General features: G+C 40.3%; 1 non-coding gene across 1 annotated transcript; it reads right to left on the bottom strand.

Annotated features, from left to right (window-relative positions):
* Positions 1-1,662: 1,662 nt before the first annotated feature.
* Positions 1,663-1,766, bottom strand: LOC112781294 (small nucleolar RNA R71). Its single transcript, XR_003192078.1, has one exon. It is a non-coding gene; the product is annotated as a small nucleolar RNA R71 (small nucleolar RNA).
* Positions 1,767-17,947: the final 16,181 nt, after the last annotated feature.

Raw genomic sequence — 17,947 nt, 5'->3', positions numbered from 1 at the left:
TTATTTGTTTTGATCTTAATTTTCCATGTTTAGTTTCATTCTGTTGTTTTTCTTTCTCATCATTAAAAATTAAAATTTTTTTTTCAAAATTATGTCTCAAGTCAATAATACAGAGAATTGAAGATTCAGAACATACAACAGAGGAATTACAGAGAAAAAGCTGGGCGTTCAAAATGCCCAGTGAGGAAGAAAAACTGGCGTTTAAACGCCAGCCAGGGTACCTGGCTGGGCGTTAAATGCCCAAAAGGGTAGTATTTTGGGCGTTAAACGCCAGAATGGATACCATTCTGGGCATTTAACGCCAGAACAACACAAGGGAGGTAAGTTAGTTTTTAATTCAAATCTTTTTCAAATCTTTTCCAAAAATCAAACATTTTTCATTCTTCTTTTCTGTTTTTCAAAAATTTCAAAAATTTGATTTTCAAAATTTTTTTTCTTATTTTTATTTCATTTTCAAAATTAATGCTAATATTTAATGTGATTGATTCAAAATTCTCAAGTTGTTACTTGCCTATTAAGAAAGGTTCAATTTTTAAATTTTGAAATCATATCTTTTAGTTTCTTGTTAGTCAAGTAATCAACTTTAATTTTCAAAATCAAATCTTCTTAAATTGTTTTTCAATCATATATTCTCAATCATATCCTCTCAACCACATCTTTTTCAAAATAAATTCCAATCATATCTTTTTCAAAATCAATTTCAAAATCTTTTCTAACTTCTTATCTTTTCAAAATTGATTTTCAAATCTTTTCAAATTAACTACTTGATTTTTTATTTTAAAAGTTTTCTATTTCAATCATATCTTTTTCAACCCCACCTAACTACTTTTCTCTCTCTAATTTTCGAAAATCACTAACCACTTTTTCAAAAATCTTTTTAATTAAGTAATTTATTTAGTTTTTAAATTTCATCTTATTTCCCCCTCCTCACCTTCTTCTATTTAAAGGCTAACACTCCTCCTCAATTAACAATTCGAACTCTCTCCTTCTTTATATGTTCGAATTCTTCTCTATCTACCTCATCCTTCTATTCTTATTTTCCTCTGACACCTCAAGGAATCTCTATACTGTGACATAGAGGATTTCATACTTTCTTGTTCTCTTCTCTTTCTTATGAGCAGGAACAAGGACAAAGGCATTCTTGTTGAAGCTGATCCTGAACCTGAAAGGACCTTGAAGAGGAAGCTAAGAGAAGCTAAAGCACAACTCTCTGGAGAGGACCTAATAGAAATTTTTGAAAAGGAAGCAGACAAAACAAACATGGACGAACCCAACAACAATGGTGGAGATGCAAGGAAGATGCTTGGTGACTTTATTGCACCCTCTTCTGACTTCTGTGGAAGGAGCATCTCAATTCCTGCAATTGGAGAAAACAACTTTGAGCTTAAGCCTCAATTAGTTTCTCTAATCCAGCAGAATTGCAAGTATCATGGACTTCCACTGGAAGATCCTCATCAGTTTTTAGCTGAATTCTTGTAAATCTGTGACACTATTAAGACCCATGGGGTTGACCCTGAGGTCTACAGACTTATGCTCTTCCCTTTTGCTGTAAGAGACAGAGCTAGGACATGGTTGGACTCACAACCTAAAGAAAGCCTAAACTCTTGGGAAAAGCTGGTCAATGCCTTCTTGGCAAAGTTCTTTCCACCTCAAAAATTGAGTAAGCTTAGAGTGGAAGTCCAAACCTTCAGACAGAAGGAAGGTGAATCCCTCTATGAAGCTTAGGAAAGATACAAGCAGTTGATCAGAAGGTGTCCTTTTGGCATGCTTTCAGAATGGAGCATCATATGCATATTCTATGATGATCTGTCTGAACTATCCAAGATGTCATTGGACAACTCTGCTGGTGGATCTCTTCACTCTGAAGAAGACACCTGAAGAAGCTCAGGAACTCATTGAAATGGTTGCAAATAACCAATTCATGTACACTCCTGAAAGAAATCCTGTGAATAATAGGACAACTCAGAAAAAAGGAGTTCTTGAGATTGACACTTTGAATGTCATATTGGCTCAGAATAAAATATTGACTCAGCAAGTCAATATGATTTCTCAGAGTCTGTCTGGAATGCAAGCAACAACAGGCAGTACTAAAGAAGCATCTTCTGAAGAAGAAGCTTATGATCCTAAGAATCCTGCAATGAAAGAGGTGAATTACATGGGAGAACCCTATGGAAACACCTATAATCCTTCATGGAGAAATCATCCAAATCTCTCATGGAAGGACCAACAGAAGCCTCAACAAGGCTTCAACAACAATAATAGTGGAAGAAATCGGTTTAGCAATAGCAAACCTTTTCCATCATCTTCTCAGCAACAAACAGAGAACTCTGAGCAGAGTCATTCTGACTTAGCAAACATAGTCTCTGATTTATCTAAGGCCACTCTTAGTTTCGTGACTAAAACAAGGTCCTCCATTAGAAATCTGGAGGCACAGGTGGGTCAGCTGAGTAAGAAAGTTACTGAACTCCCTCCTAGTACTCTCCCAAGCAATACAAAAGAGAATCCAAAAAGAGAGTGCAAGGCCATAAACATGTCCCACATGGCCGAATGTATAGAGGAGGGAAAGACAGTGATTTCCACTGAGGAAGACCTCAATGGACGTCCACTAGCCTCCAAGGAGTTCCCTAATGAGGAACCAAGGGAATCTGAGGCTCATACAGAGACCATAGAGATTCTATTGAACCTACTTCTGCCATTCATGAGCTCTGATGAGTATTCCTCCTCTAAAGATGATGAAGATATTACTGAAGAGCAAGTTGCTAAGTACCTTAGAGCAATCATGAAGCTAAATGCCAAGTTATTTGGTAATGAGACTTGGGAGTATGAACCTCCATTGCTCATCAATGAACTGAATGATCTGGTTCAATTGAAATTACCTCAGAAGAGATAGGATCCTGGAAAGTTCTCAATACCTTGTACTATAGGCACCATGACCTTTGAGAAGGCTCTGTGTGACCTAGGGTCAAGTATAAACCTCATGCCCCTTTCTGTAATGAAGAAACTATGGATTCTTGAGGTGCAAGCTGCAAGAATCTCACTAGAGATGGCAGACAATTCAAGGAAACAGGCTTATGGACTTGTAGAGGATGTCTTGGTGAAGGTTGAAGGCCAGTACATCCCTGCTGATTTCATAATCCTGGAAACTGGGAAGAATATGGATGAATCCATCATCCTTGGCAGACCCTTCCTAGCCACAGCAAAAGCTGTGATTGATGTTGACAGAGGAGAGTTGGTCCTTCAAGTGAATGAGGATTACCTTGTGTTCAAAGCTCAAGGATCTCCCTCTGTAACCATGGAAAAGAAGCATGAAAAGCTTCTCTCAATGCAGAGTCAAACAGAGCCCCCACATTTAAACTCTAAGTTTGGTGTTGGGAGGCCATCATCATGCTCTGAGTATCTGTGAGGCTCCATGAGAGCCCACTATCAAGCTATTGACATTAAAGAAGCGCTTATTGGGAGGCAACCCAATCTTTACTTATCTATGTTAAATTTCTATTTTCTATTGTTATTTTATGTTTTCTTTAGGTTGATGATCATGTGAAGTCACAAAAACAACTGAAAAATCAAAAGCAGAATGAAAAACAGCATTAAAAATAGCACACCCTGGAGGAGGAGCTTACTGGCGTTTAAACGCCAGTAAGGGTAGCAGAATGGGCATTAAACGCCCAGTCTGGCACCATTCTGGGCGTTTAACGCCAGAAAAAGGCACAAAGATGGCGTTTAAATGCCAGAAAAGGAAGAAAAGCTAGCGTTAAACGCCAGAAATGGGCAGCAACCTGGCGTTTAACGCCAGGATTGGCAGTCCAAGGGGCGTTTACACGCCAACATGGTGCAGGGATGAGAAATCCTTGACACCTCAGGATCTGTGGACCCCACAGGATCCCCACCTACCTCAACTCTCTCTCTCTCTTCTTCTCTCCTCTTCACACCTTTCCATAATACTCTTTCCCACCCACCATTGACCAATCACCTCAATACCTCTTCCTCAAATACCCCTCACCAATCACCTCCACTTCTCTTCCCCATCACCTCTTCACCAATCACCTCCTCACAATTCAAATTAAAAAAAAACTTTCCCTCCCAAACCCAACCCCTAATACACGAAAACCCACTACCTCTTCCCTAAATACCCCTCCTCACTACCTTCATTTTCACACATCATACACACCTCTCTCCAACTTAGCCGAACCTACACCAACCTTCCATCTCCTCCATTACTTCTTTTTCTACTCTTTTCTTTCTTCTTTTGCTCGAGGACGAGCAACCATTCTAAGTTTGGTGTGGAAAAAGCTAAAGCTTTTTGTTTTCCATAACCACTAATGGCACCAAAGGCCGGAGAAACCTCAAGAAAGAGGAAAGGAAAGGCAATTGCTTCCACCTCCGAGTCATGGGAGATGGAGAGATTCATCTCAAAGGTGCATCAAGACCACTTCTATGAAGTTGTGGCAAAGAAAAAGGTGATCCCCGAGGTTCCCTTTAAGCTCAAAAAGAGTGAATATCCGGAGATCCTACATGAGATTTGAAGAAGAGGTTGGGAAATTCTCACCAACCCCATTCAACAAGTCGGGATCTTAATGGTTCAAGAGTTCTATGCTAATGCATGGATCACCAAAAACCATGATCAAAGTGTGAACCCAGACCCAAAGAATTGGCATACAATGGTCCGGGGAAAATACTTAGATTTCAGTCCGGAAAATGTAAGATTGGCATTCAACTTGCCAATGATGCAAGGAGATGCACGCCCCTACACTAGGAGGGTCAACTTTGATCAAAGGTTGGACCAAGTCCTTATGGACATTTGTATGGAAGGCGCTCAATGGAAGAGAGATTCAAGAGGGACGCCGGTTCAACTAAGAAGGCTTGACCTCAAGCCAGTGGCTAGGGGATGGTTGGAGTTCATTCAACGCTCAATCATTCCCACTAGCAACCGGTCTGAAGTTACTATAGACCGGGCTATCATGATCCATAGCATCATGAATGGAGAGGAAGTAGAAGTGCATGAGGTTATATCCCTAGAACTCTACAAGGTGGCAGATAAGTCCTCTACTTTGGCAAGATTAGCCTTCCTTCATCCCATTTGTCACCTCTGCAATTCAGTTGGAATTTACATAGAGGAAGACACCCTCATTGAAGAGGACAAGTCCATCACTAAGAAAAGGATGGAGCAAGCAAGAGAGCCCACTCATGGACCTCAATAAGAGCATGAGGAAATTCCTCATCATGAAATCCCTAAGATGCCTCAAGGGATGCATTTCCCTCCACAAAATTATTGGGAGCAAATTAACACCTCCCTAGGAGAATTAAGTTCCAACATGGGACAACTAAGGGTGGAACACCAAGAGCATTCCATCCTCCTTCATGAGATTAGAGAAGACCAAAGAGCCATGAGGGAGGAGCAACAAAGGCAAGGAAGAGACATTGAGGAGCTCAAGCACTCCATAAGATCTTCAAGAGGAAGAACTAGCCACCATCACTAAGGTGGACCCGTTCTTTAATTTCCTTGCTCTTTATTTTCTGTTTTTCTTTTACTATGCTTAATGTTTTATTTATGTTTGCGTCTTTATTACATGATCATTAGTGTCTAGTGTCTATGTCTTAAAGCTATGAATGTCCTATGAATCCATCACCTCTCTTAAATGAAAAATGTTTTAATTGCAAAAGAACTAGAAGTACATGGTTTCGAATTCTATCTTGAAATTAGTTTAATTATTTTGATGTGGTGGCAATACCTTTTGTTTTCTGAATGGATGTTTGAACAATGCATATTTTTGAATTTGTTGATTATGAATGTTAAAATTGTTGGCTCTTAAAAGAATGATGAAAAAGGAGAAATGTTATTTGATAATCTAAAAAATCATAAAATTGATTCTTGAAGCAAGAAAAAAACAGTGAAAAGCTTAAGAAAAAAAAAGAAGAAAAAATGGCGAAAAAAAAAGAAAAAGAAAGAAAAAGAAAAAGCAAGCAGAAAAAGCCAGTAACCCTTTAAACCAAAAGGCAAGGGTAAAATAAAAAGGATCCAAGGCTTTGTGCATTAATGGATAGGAGGGCCCACAGGAATAAAATCCTGGCCTAAGCGGCTAAACCAAGCTGTCCCTAACCATGTGCTTGTGGCATGAAGGTGTCAAGTGAAAAGCTTGAGACTGAGCGGTTAAAGTCGTGGTCCAAAGCAAAAAGAGTGTGCTTAAGAGCTTTGGACACCTCTAATTGGGGACTCTAGCAAAGCTGAGTCACAATCTGAAAAGGTTCACCCAGTTATGTGTCTATGGCATTTATGTATCCGGTGGTAATATTGGAAAACAAAATGCTTTGGGTCACGGCCAAGACTCATAAAGTAACTGTGTTCAAGAATCAACATACTGAACTAGGAGAATCCATAACACTATCTGAATTCTGAGTTCCTATAGATGCCAATCATTCTGAACTTCAAAGGATAAAGTGAGATGCTAAAACTATTTAGAAGCAAAAAGCTACTAGCCCTGCTCATCTAATTAAAACTGATCTTCATAGATGTTTTCAGAATTTATTGTATATTCTCTTCTTTTTATCCTATTTTTTTAGTTGCTTGGGGACAAGCAACAATTTAAGTTTGGTGTTGTGATGAGTGGATAATTTATACGCTTTTTGGCATTGTTTTTAGGTAGTTTTTAGTATGTTTTAGTTACTTTTTATTATATTTTTATTAGTTTTTAAATAAAAATCACATTTCTAGACTTTCCTATGAGTTTGTGTGTTTTTCTATGATTTCAGGTATTTTCTGGCTGAAATTGAGGGACCTGAGCAAAAATCTGATTCAGAGGCTGAAAAAGGACTGCAGATGCTGTTGGATTCTAACCTCCCTGCACTCTAAGTGGATTTTCTGGAGCTACAAAAGCCCAATTGGTGTGCTCTCAATTGCGTTGGAACGTAGATATCCTAGGCTTTCCAGCAATATATAATAGTCCATACTTTGCCTGAGTTTTGATAACGCAAACTGGCGTTTAAGCGCCAACTTTCTACCCTATTCTGGCGTTAAACACCAGAACTGACATAAAAGCTGGAGTTAAACACCCAAACTGGCACCAGAGCTGGCGTTTGACTCCAAGAAAAGTATCTACAAGTGAAAGCTTCAATGCTCAGCCCAAGCACACACCAAGTGGGCCCGGAAGTAGATTTCTGCATCATTTACTTATTTCTGTAAACCCTAGGCTACTAGTTCATTATAAATAGGACCTTTTACTATTGTATTTGATATATACTTTTCATCCTTGGAACTTGTATGTTCACGTTTGGAGGCTGGCTTCACGGCCATGCCTAGACCTTGTTCTTATGTATTTTCTACGGTGTAGTTTCTACACCCCATATATTAAGGTGTGGAGCTCTGCTGTTCTTCATGAATTAATACATGTACTACTGTTTTCTATTCAATTCACGCATACTACCTCTCTAAGATATCCATTCGCACTTCAACATGATGAATGTGATGAACTAGTGACACTCATCACCATTCTCACCTATGAACGCGTGCCTGACAACCACTTCTGTTCTACATGAAAACGAGCTTGAATGCATATCTCTTTGGTTTCTAATCTAAGTTGGAACCTTCGTGGTATAGGCTAGAATTATTGGCGGTCATTCCTGAGATCCGAAAAGTCTAAACCTTGTCTGTGGTATTCCGAGTAGGATCTGGGAAGGGATGACTGTGATGAGCTTCAAACTCGCGAGTGTTGGGCGTAGTGACAGACACAAAAGGATCAATGGATCCTATTCCAACATGAGTGAGAACCGACAGATGATTAGCCGTGCAGTGACAGCGCATTTGGACCATTTTCACTGAGAGGACGGACGGTAGCCATTGACCACGGTGATCCCCCAACATACAGCTTGCCATGGAAAAGGAGTATGAATGATTGGATGAAGGCAATAGGAAAGCAGAGGTTCAGAAGGAACAAAGCATCTTCATACGCTTATCTGAAATCCCACCAATGAATTTCATAAGTGCTTCTATCTTATTTTCTATTTTAATTATATTTTAATTATCAAAATCCCATAACCATTTGAATCCGCCTGACTGAGATTTACAAGGATGACCATAGCTTGCTTCAAGCCGACAATCTCCATGGGATCGACCCTTACCACGTAAAGTATTACTTGGACGACCTAGTGCACTTGCTGGTCAGCTGCACGGAGTTGTGTGAAAAGTGTGTGATCACGATTTCGTGTACCATTCCTCAAAATTTGAATTTAGTTACCTGAAAAGAGATGTGGGTAGTCTTTCCGCTTATTTGATTCGAGTCCCAAGTATGTTCCTCAATACCAGCTCGACTCCAGGCTACTTTTACCAATGATACTTCTTTCCTGCGCAATCGTTTAATACTAGTGTCATCAATTCTCACCGGAATTACTGGAAGTGTCAGATCTTCTCTTACTTGAATCGGTTCCGGTTCCAAAACATGACTCACGTCAGGAGTATACTTCCGAAGCTGTGATACGTGAAACACGTCGTGCAAGTTCGAAAGATATGGCCGTAAGGCAATTCTATAAGCTACTAGCCCAATTCTTTTCAGGATCTTAAACGGTCCAATATAACGGGGATTCAATTTCTTAGGCTTAATAGCTCTTCCCACTCCAGTAGTTGGTGTAACCTTCAGAAAGACATGCTCCCCTTCTTCAAACTCTAAAGGCTTTCGCCTTTGATCAGTATAGCTCTTCTGACGGCTTTAGGCTATAAGCATTCGGTTACGAATTTTCTTTATCTACTCAGTAGTTTCAGCTATCATCTTAGGCCCTAACAAGCTCTTTTCTCCAGTTTCATACCAACATAGCGGAGATTGACATTTCCTGCCATAGAAAGCCTCATATGGAGCCATTCCAATGCTCGCAATGGTAACTATTGTTATAAGCAAACTCCACTAATGGTGTAAGATCCGGTTAATTAACGGCTAATTAACCCATAAATGAGAATTTATTCTAGAAAGCCAAAAATGTTATTTTTATGGCTTAATATGATAGAGGAAATTGAGACGAGAATTTCGGTACCAATTTTATAGAAATCGGACCAAGATTGGACCGAACGGGCCAAACCGGGCCAACCGGACCCAAAGTGGGCCCTTGGCCCAACTAAACTAAACCAAAACCCTAGTTTTCAGCACTCTCTCTCCTCACTTGACACACTCAAACACGCTGAAATTGGTATGGAGGGGGGAAGAACACTCTCTCAAGTTCTTTCTCTCACTTGATCTTCAAACCACCATAACTTTTGATCTAGAGCTCCGATCCCTGCACCGTTTGCGGCCACGCGTTCACCGCGGAGAGCTCTACAAAACCCATACAATCAATCTTGAGGTAAGCCACGTTTTGCTCTTCGAATTTCCAGCCTTGATTTCGAGTTTCATGAGCAAAAATGTTGAGATTTTGGGCTCTTTGATGTTATAGGACCCAACTCTCTTGAAGGAGAAGGTTAATCTTGTCTCCTTGGACCTTGGGTGTGGTAAGATTCTCAACCCTAGTGTAATTTGTTGTTCTATGATGTTTGGGTATTGAGATGTTGTGTATGGATATGATGATTGTGGCTTAGGTTGTGTATGTGTGAATATTGGAGCTTGATTGGTGATTTTGGAAAGCTTGGAAGAGGGTTTTGTGTGATAAAATCTGTTCTTGGAGGTATTGAGACCTTGAGAGCTTGTGGACAAGTGGTTTAGAAGTGCTCCGGTTGAGCTTGGGTAATCGGCTAAGGTATGGTTTCGGTTTCCCGTATCTAATATGTAATGTGGTAGGAAATACTTAGGCTAGAGGCCCTAAGATAGGCACTGAATTGTTGATGTTGTTGAATGGTCGAGATATATGATGTGTTCATATATGTGATTATGAATATTGATGCCTTGATTGTGTGATATATGCTTGATGGATGATTGAGGTTGAATTGATGGGTGGTACCATGTTGATGGTGAGTATGATGTTGATCATGTATAATGATGGTTGATTGGAAATGGTATTATTGGAAATTGGGATGAGGAAGGATGTATGACATGATATTATGTTTGTCCTTTAGCCATTTGATCGAGAAGTGTTAAAATGGTTAGATGTGGTTTTGGGAATTTTGGTAAAATGTCAATGTGTGAGTTGAGGATGGCTTGATGTTGATTTTGGTACCTTTTGATTGATTTCAAAGAAAAGGGATGAAATTGGCATGTTTTGATTGATTTTGAAAAGAGTTGAAAGTGGCTTGTTTTGAAAATGGCACTTTGTGGTTTTGTATGAAAACATGGTTTTTGGGCATACTTTGACGGGACATAACTTAGACTACGGATCTCTGATTTGTGCCAAATCTGTTTAGAAATGAAATTGGATCCGGGATGTCCATGCCGTTCGAAGAATGGGTGAAAAATGATTTAAAATGAGAGAGTTATGACCGTCGGAAGATTGGGGGTTGAATCTGTGAATTCTGCAGCTTTTAACTTAGAAAATTTTTAGCAGAATAACCCTCCGCGCGTAGGCGCACTTGGCGCGTGCGCGCCATTCTTCCAGGAAGCACCATCCACGCGTGCGCGTGGTGTGCGCGGGCGCGTCGATGCGCTGCGCCATATGCCCAGCCATTTTCTAGAGAGTTGTGCCAGAGTTGTGCCAGTTTTGTGCCTGGGCGCAAGAGCACCCACGCGTACGCGTGGCTGACGCGTGCGCGCCGTTTGGCTATTTTTCAACCCGCGCGTCCGCGCGTATGACGCTTGCGCATCGATGAGCTTTGTGGCCATCCATGCGTGCGCGTGGAGTGCACGTACGCGTGGACCTGTTTTCATCGCAAAGTTGATTTTTGAGTTTTAAAAGCCAAATCTCATACTTCTAAGCCTTCGATCTCACCACTTATGTCTTAAATCATTATGATATGCCTAGCATGAGAAAAAGGGCTAGTGAATGTGGTAACTTGCGAGTGAAGCAAGGGGAAAAATGAATGATCATTGAGGATCAAAGATGATTACGCGAGATGCGGAGGATGGCGGTGGAAGTGCTTGTTGTGCCATGGGCCGAGGGGCCGTAAATGTTAATGAATTGGCTGGTTATGGATTTAACCGTGAGCCGGATGGCTAGATTATTGCCGTGTGACGGCGGAGCCATGTTTATGGCTAAGTATAAATGCATATATGCTGTTGAATGAATTGTGAATGTTTGCACTTCCACCATTGGAGATGAGGGTTTCCCTGGGTAGTAGCAATGGCTAGCCACCATGTGCTCCAGGTTGAGACTCGAAGCTCTGTTAACCCAATGTCGTAAGTGTGGCCGGACACTGTGAAAGGCCCGGATGAGCTCGCCCCCATAAATATTCACCAGTGATGGTGATGGATAAATATTCACCAGTGAGGGTGATGGATATGGATCATGATTATGATCAAATTTATGATGAGTATAACTCGAGTTGGGGATGCACGACAGAGGGACAGTCCAATGGTTAGCTACCAGGACTTGTCGGGTTGGCTCTATAACCGACAGATGATATCATCAGCCACTAGGGACAGGCATGCATCATAAGCATACTACATGAATTGTTTGAGATTGCCTATTTGACTGCATATTACTTGCTAATTGACTAAATGCCCTATCTGTTCCTATTTGTAAATTTCTTGTCTGATATAACTGTGTTTGCTATATTATACTCCTGCTGGTGGTTGGGAGGTCTGAAGGAATTGGAAAGGGAAGTATTAGTTAGACTAAAGAATCTTTAGCCAGTTGCCACTTACGGTTTAGCTTGTTTATAAGCTTTGATATTATCTGGAGGAAGTTCTAGGATTGCCTTCGGCTTTCCTCTATTATTATGTATTATATATGTGGAAGCTGTTACCATGCTGGGGACCTCTGGTTCTCACCCATGCGGATTTTGTGGTTTTCAGATGCAGGACGCGAGGCTTCTCGTTGAGGCCTGCTGGAGACTTCTGGATTAGCGAAGATCCTTTGTTCTCGGGACTCTGTTTTGGGTTATATATCTTGTTTAGATACTTTTATCTCCATTAAATAATACAAACTGTGATGACTCCTCTTATAGGAGGTTTTGGAGAATAGGTTTCTGTACTTGTGTCCCTTTGGGTTTTCCTTGGGGTTTTCCTTATTTTATTATATGTATATATTGCTATGCTCGGACCGGTTATCTTCGCATCCGGATTTTGAGTCTTTATATTCCCGTTTTTGACACTCTTTATACATATAATCTTGTGTTAGCTTATCCTTTGCTCGTTACGTTATCGATCGGAGTGTTGCGCTTTCGAGTTGCGGTTTTTGTTTACCCCTTTTTCTACAAAGGCTCCTAGTTATAATCAATTATTCATACTACTATATGTACTAAATTTTTGTTTTAGTGGTCGTAATACCTTGCCATCTCTGAATTATGACTTAAGCATAAGTCTCTGTATGGTAGGGTGTTACAAATGGCATATACCGATTTCAGCTCGCCGGCTAGTCCAAAACACAAGCCCTTAGCATATCCTCCAAGGTCTGGATAGTTCTCTCTGATTGACCATCTATCTGATGGTGATACGCAGTACTCAAACTTAACTAAGTCCCAAATGCACGCTGAAAGGCTCCCCAGAACCTTGAGGTGAAACGAGGATCTCTGTCAGATATAATGGTAGATAGCACGCCGTGCAGTCTGACAATCTCTTTGATGTACATTCGATCCAATTCCTCAATTGTGCAGCTTATTCGAATGGGAAGAAAATGAGCTGATTTTGTCAGTCGATCCACAACCACCCAAATAGCGTCATAACCAGTCCGAGTCCTAGGCAAACCTGTCACAAAATCCATTGCAATACTCTCCCATTTCCATTGTCGAATCTCTAAAGGCTGAAGGGTTCCTGATGGTCTCTGATGCTCAATCTTAACCTTCTGACACGTTAAACATTTAGATACATGCAATGCCACATCATTCTTCATTCCTGGCGACCAGAACATCGCTTTCAGATCTTGGTACATTTTGGTGCTTCTTGGATGAATTGAGAACCCGCTCTTATGAGCTTCCTTCAAGATACTTTGTCGCAGGTCTCCGACAGCTGGCATAATAATCCGGTTCTTGAACCTCCATAAACCATCCTGACCTTCTGACACTCTCCACTATTTTCCCTGTTCAATTGCTAGCAATACCTTATGTAACGCTTCACCATCTTGATGAGCCTTCAGAAGTTCTGATTTAAAATCACTTGAAATCTGCAACTGACTCAAACATAGAATTCTGGATTCTTCCCTAACTCCCAGTTTCAAACCTTGAAATGCCTTTAGTAACTCTTCTTCTCGTAACATCATCCATGCTGCATATAAAGACTTCCAACTCAAGGCGTCCGCCACAATGTTCGCTTTTCCTGGATGGTAATTCAATTAAAAATCATAATCCTTCAGAAGCTCCATCCATCTCCTCTGACGCATATTCAACTCTTTCTTCTCAAAGAGATACTTCAAACTCTTATGGTCTGAGAAGACATGAAACTTAACGCCAAAGAGATAATGCCTCAAGATTTTTAGTGCAAACACAACAGCAACAAGTTCTAAATTGTGAGTCGAGTAGTTCATCTCATGCGGCCATAATTGCTGTGAGGCATATGCTACAACATTTTGATGCTACATTAGAATGCACCCCAAACCCTTTAATGATGCATCACAGTACACTTCAAACGATTCACTTGGCTCAAGCAATACCAATACGGTTGCAGAAGTCAACTTTTGCTTCAATGCTTGAAAACTCTCTTCACACTCTGAAATCCAGACAAAAGGCGTATCCTTCCTAGCCAGCTTAGTTAAAAGTAAGGCGAGATTTGAAAATCCCTTAATGAATCTCCGATAATACCCCGCCAAACCTAGGAAACTCCTGATCTCTGTCACTGAAGTTGGTCGCTCCCAATTCATTACTGCTTCCACCTTAGCAGGATTCACAGCTATTCCCTGCTTACTCACCACATGACCAAGAAACTTTACCTCATTCTTCCAGAACTCGCATTTAGATAACTTAGTGTATAACTTCCTGTCTCTTAGAATTTGTAGCACAGTTCGTAAGTGATCAGCATGCTCCTCCTCAGTCTTAGAATAAACAAGAATATCATTAATGAAGACAATAACAAACTTGTCTAGGTATGGCCGGAAGACCTTGTTCATATAATCCATGAATACTGCCGGAGCATTGGTTAACCCAAAAGACATCACTGTATACTCATAATGACCATAACGTGTTCTGAAAGCAGTTTTCAGAATATCTTCATCTTTAACCTTATCTGATGATACCCGGATCGCAAATCAATCTTAAAAAAGACACCGGCACCTTGTAACGGATCCAATAGGTCGTCAATTCTAGGTAGCGGATATTTATTCTTCACAGTAACCTTATTCAGTTGCCGATAATCAACACACAAGCGCATACTTCCATCCTTCTTTTTTACCAATAACACTGGCGCTCCCCACGGAGAAACACTTGGTCGAATAAAGTGCTTACCCAACAGATCTTCCAGCTGAGCTTTCAGTTCAGCCATTTCTAAAGGTGACATCCTATAAGGAGTAATCAAAATTGGACCGGCTCCAGGTACCAACTCAATTGCAAATTCAACCTCCCAGTTAGGTGGAAATTCATTAATATCATCTGGAAATACATCTGGAAATTCACATACAATCGGAATCTGCTCTAAACTCTTATCATTACCTGATACTCCCGTAGTTAATAACATAATACCCTGACATTCAATTCCAGAATAGTTTACTATCATAAATTTCAAATAGTAACTATTCACCACCACCTGTGCTTCTGACCCTTCCGACATAAACTGTACTGACTTATCAAAACAATCAAGCAAAACATGATTCTTAGATAACCAATCCAATCCCAAAATGAGATCAAGACCAGTTATCGGCAAACAAATCAAATCATGCATAAATTCACGTTGTTGTACTCGAAATGGAACTTGTGGAAATCCTAACCTAGTCACCATAGCTTCATGAGTAGCATTATGCACTTTCAAATCATAATCTAAAACCACCATCCTCAATCCTAACTCATTAGCCTTTTCAAATGCAATAAATGAATGAGTTGCTCCTGAATCAAATAAAGCATTTAAGATTTTACCAGCCATTTCAAAATTACCTCTAATCAGTGTCTTAAATCCCTCAGCACCTGCTGCAGAAGTGGTATACACTCTCCCCGGCTGATGTACCCTACCAGTCTCATATTTCTTCTTCTCCGGACAATTATTGGCCAAGTGCCTGGGCTGTCCATAATAATAGCATACCCCAAGTCCTAATCTGCACGGAACTCTAGGATGATACTTTCTGCACCTTTGACAGTTCAAATCTTGCTGTGGCTGCTTTCTAAACCTTCTTCCCTGATTAACATTAGTATTCGGCCTTCTATAATTACCCTCGCCTTGACTCTGCTATAGAACAAAGCCTCTACACTTGAAATTCCTACCTCTCAGAGCAAAGTTCCTCCCTGAAGGCCTCTGAAAAGGCACCCTCAAACTTCCTTTCTCTGCTGCCGCTTTTTCACACATTCCTCTGCCACCCTACTCTTATTCACCAATTCAGAAAAAACTCTGATCTCCATTGGTGCAACAAAGCCCAGAATATCGCTCCAAAGACCTCCCTCATACTTAATACATTTCCACTCCGCAAAGTCCTCGGGCGCACCTTGACAGATACGAGAAAAGCGACATAACTCCTCAAACCAGCTAGTATACTCAGTAACAGTCATTTGGCCCTGCTTTAATTGCATCAATTCAAGCTCCTTGACATTTCTGACTTTATTAGGAAAGTATTTCTTATAGAACTCTGTCCGAAAAACCTCCCAAGGAATCGCAGAGCTATCTAGCGGCAGGATATGTCGTGTTCCCTGCCACCAATACTAAGCCTCACTTTGCAGCTGATAAGTTCCAAATTCAACCCATTGCTCTTCAGGAACTTGTTGAGCAGGCAATGCCTGTTCCATAGCCTGAATCCAATTGTCTACATCAGTGGGATTTGAGGTTCCCCTAAAAGTTGGAGGGTGAACTTTCAGAAATGTTGCAAGTGTCATAGGACCGTCCTCATCATTATTGTTCCCGTGATTATCCTGGTTTATCTGATTACCCAGAGCCTCGGCTGTCACCTGCATAGCTGCAGCCATATTTCCCAGGGCAGCCATAAAATCTACTGGATCATTCCCTGCCCGGCCAGGAGTAACGGTGCCTATCCTACCTCTACCTCGCCCGTGACCGCATCTGCGAGTCGACATCTAGTCCTTATATACACCAAACAAGTGATATTGAGTTGATCAGTCTCAATATCGCAAGTCTAATACTTTAAGTTCCAAATGCATGCTCACAAACGTTTATGCCATATATATCAGTCAGATATCCTAATAGCACAAAACCATATATACAGAGAATGCACAAAAGCATAATCAGTCCGTCTTTCAGGCTCTATAGGAACGAACTGCTCTGATACCATAATGTAACACCCTACCACACTGAGCTTTACGCTTAAGTCATAAAACATAGGTGGTGGGGTATTACGATCTCTAAAATAAAATGTGTACATATGATAGCAGAAAGATTATAATATGCTAGGAGCCTTGAAGAATAGAGGAAATAAAAATCGTGAAATAAAAGCACAACGCTCAAGAAACGAGTTAACTTGCGTGCTAAGAAGACTATAACTATCAAACATAAGATAATACAAGTAGGAATAAAGTGCCAAAGATACAAAATAACAAGCTCCCAACTCAGCCTGCGAAGAATATTTACACACACACACACACACATACACACACACACACACACACACACACACACACACACACACACACACACACACACACACACACACACACACACATATATATATATATATATACATATCAAAATCCAAATGTACATAAACGAAATCCTGTCTTTCCATAAACCTCTAAGAGGACCAAAAGAACAAGTTATGCGGAGAGAGAGAGCTAAGTACATATATATACATCACTGTACAACAAAATAACCCAATAACCACTTCACTTCAGGTGCCTAGACGCCTAACGATATGCCTCTCGAACGACATCTGAAAAATAACAACATAGTATGGGGTGAGAACCGAAGGTTCTTAGTATTGTAAAGGTGCCACACACATAAAATATAAGGTCCTAAGAATGCCAGAGGCAATCCTAGAATACCGACACTCAGATTATAGAGCTTAAAGTATTAAACAGAAACCATAAAAGGTGGTTTTCTAAAAGTATCTAAGCCTAACTTAAATTAACCTTAAATCTAAGTCCCATACTGTCATTCCTCCATACCTCCAACTCCGTCAGCATTTCATAGACAAATAAACAAATAAAGGCAAGCACAGGAAGGTTACAAATACTGCAAGTAACAAATATACATTTAGCATGACAAGTACACTTAGGCACACGCAGTTAAAGCACAAACAAGTAATTCAAGTAATATGCATATGATGCATGCCTGTCCTATGGCTGATGAGGCTCATCTATTAGTTATCCAGCCAACTTGACAAGTCCGAAAACCTTAGACTATCTCTCGACGTGCATCCCTTAGAGTCCATGCATAGCTTTTTCTCAAATAATCAGTATTGCTCAATGGGGGTTAACATTCTCGGGAATTTATAAGTGCCCAGACACCCTTATGTCGTAGGGTCAACAGAGTATCGAGTTTTCAACCTGGTACACGTGGTGGCAAGCCACGATACTTTACCCAGGGAATCTCGTATCTCAGATCATTTAATCATTCAAGCCAAGTATCATACATGATCGTTCATCTGATTATCAAACCAAGTACCATATATAATCATTCGTAAAATTTCATAATCAATTTATCATTTTTCAACTTTACTTCACCTCCAAGTTATCCCAATTTTCTAACTTCATCTGATTATCAGGTTTAATATTACTGTTTATGACTAAAGAAACGGTAATAGAGGTTTAGAAGCTTGAAGTGCAGTTTAAAATTCTAAAAAAACAATGTTTGCTAAAATAGAG

This window comes from Arachis hypogaea, chromosome 19 (assembly GCF_003086295.3).
Source record: "Arachis hypogaea cultivar Tifrunner chromosome 19, arahy.Tifrunner.gnm2.J5K5, whole genome shotgun sequence".
In the NCBI taxonomy this organism is placed as follows: Eukaryota; Viridiplantae; Streptophyta; class Magnoliopsida; order Fabales; family Fabaceae; genus Arachis; species Arachis hypogaea.
The sequence above is the reverse complement of the archived record's forward strand: the minus strand, read 5'-3'. Positions and strand labels throughout refer to the sequence as shown.